The following is a 2,457-nucleotide window of genomic DNA, read 5'->3' as shown; positions in this document are numbered from 1 at the left end:
AGACACACACACACACACACACACACACGCAGGATAAAGTAATTGATTTTGAGGAAGGCCTGCTTATTTCCCATCTCCTGAAGTGTCACTTGAATTTTCTGTTGGGCATAACTACATTAGGGGTCAGAGGAGGGATGGGTAATGGTGATCTCCTCATGTCAAGTCAAGTCACCTTTATTTATATAGCGCTTTTAACAATACAGATTGTGTCAAAGCAACTGAACAGCATTAATTAGGAAAATAGTGTGTCAATAATGCAAAATGACAATAGTAAACACTAATTTTCCAGTTAAAGACAGTTCATCATTGAATTCAGTGATGTCTTCATTCAGCTCAGTTCATAGTATCATAGTATCTGTGCAATCAAGGCGACGATATCGCTGGAAATGAAGTGTCCCCAACTAAGCAAGCCAGAGGCGACAGCGGCAAGGAACCAAAACTCCATCGGTGACAGAATGGAGAAAAAACCTTGGGAGAAACCAGGCTCAGTCGGGGGGCCAGTTCTCCTCTGGCCAGACCAAACCAGCAGTTCAATTTCAGTCACATTGTGCAGAGGACTCATCTGGTTCCTGTGGTCTTGTCCCGGTGGTCGTCTGAGACAAGGTCTTTACAGGGGAATAACATCTGTATCTGGTGTTCATCTAGTTGTCCTGGTCTCCGCTGTCTTTCAGGGCTGTAGAGGTCCTCTCTAGGTGCTGATCCACCATCTGGTCTGAATACGTACTGGATCCGGGTGACTGCAGTGACCATCTGATCTGGATACAGACTGGATCTGGTGGGTTGTTTCAGGGTTGGCATCATCTGAGGTCCTCTGAGGGGTTGGCATCATCTCTTCTCAGGTGTTCTGGATCCAGACTGAAGCTTGTGTAAATCCTAGTTTACCACGGGATGTCAATCCCGTGGCAAAAACAGAGAAACAAATAGGGACATAATTAGCGTAGCTGCTGTTCCAACCAAGTAAAATTAATTTGTTTAACCCAAGCTAAGGAATAATAATGTGCATTTGATCAGATATAACTGCAGTACAAGATTATGATATGCATTATTTGAATGCTTGGCCAAAGAGATGTGTCTTTAATCTAGATTTAAACAGAGAGAGTGTGTCTGAACCCCGAACGTTATCAGGAAGGCTATTCCAGAGTTTGGGAGCCAAATGCGAAAAAGCTCTACCTCCTTTAGTGGACTTTGCTATCCTAGGTACTACCAAAAGTCCAGAGTTTTGCGAACTTAGGGAGCGTGATGGATTGAAGTGTGGTAGAAGACTAGTTAGGTATGCAGGAGCTAACCCATTAAGGACCTTATATGTAAGTAATAATATTTTGTAACTGATACGGAACTTAATAGGTAGCCAGTGCAGAGACTGTAAAATTGGGGTAATATGATCATATTTTCTTGACCTGGTAAGGACTCTAGCCGCTGCATTTTGGACTACCTGTAGCTTGTTTATTGAAGATGCAGGACAACCACCTAGCAGTGCATTACAATAGTCCAGTCTAGAGGTCATGAATGCATGAGCTAGCTTTTTTGCATCAGAAACAGGTAACATGTTTCGTAACTTGGCAATGTTTCTAAGTTGGAAGAATGCTGTTTTTGTAACATGGGAAATATGATTTTCGAAAGACAAGTTGCTATCTAATATAACACCCGGATTTTTGACTGTAGAGGAAGTAACAGTTCATCCGTCTAGTTGCAAATTGTAATTCAAGAGATTCTGTGTACTGTTTTTTGGTCCAATAAGTAATATCTCTGTCTTATCCGAATTTAATAGGAGAAAATTATTGGTCATCCAATCTTTTACATTTTTAACACACTCTGTTAGCTTAGATAATTTAGAAGTTTCATCTGGTCTTGTTGAGATATATAGTTGAGTATCATCAGCATAAGAGTGGAAACTAATCCTGTATTTTCTAATAATATTAACAAGGGGTAACATGTATATTGAAAATAGCAGAGGACCTAGGACAGATCCTTGTGGCACTCCATACTTTACTGGTGATAATTAAGATGACTCCCTGTTTAAATAAACAAAGTGATAGTGATCGGAAAGGTAGGATCTAAACCATCTTAAAGCCTGCCCTTGAATACCCGTATAGTTTTGTAATCGATCTAGGAGTATGTCATGATCTATAGCAGGGGTCGGGAACCTATGGGGACCACACCTGGCTCTTTGACAAAAATCATATGGCTCGCTAGATCTCTCACCCTTAACCAACAAATGATCTATTACAAAAATTTTTACATCACTAGAGATCATTTGTTGTAGAGCCTACATAAGCTGCTAAAAGGTTTAAAATAATAATAAAAAATTTTGTACCGGACAAAGTGGCGTTCGGTCAAACGGTCAAAACATGGAGTTTCAAAATGCCTGCACTGGTGTGTATTCACATAAATACGGTCGACATAAGCACCGTGCATTATTCTTCACTCTCTCTCTCTCTCTCTCTCTCTCTCTCTCTC

This window comes from Sinocyclocheilus rhinocerous, unplaced genomic scaffold, assembly GCF_001515625.1.
Source record: "Sinocyclocheilus rhinocerous isolate Xijiao unplaced genomic scaffold, SAMN03320098_v1.1 scaffold752, whole genome shotgun sequence".
Classification (NCBI taxonomy): domain Eukaryota; kingdom Metazoa; phylum Chordata; class Actinopteri; order Cypriniformes; family Cyprinidae; genus Sinocyclocheilus; species Sinocyclocheilus rhinocerous.
This window is presented reverse-complemented; position numbering follows the sequence as displayed.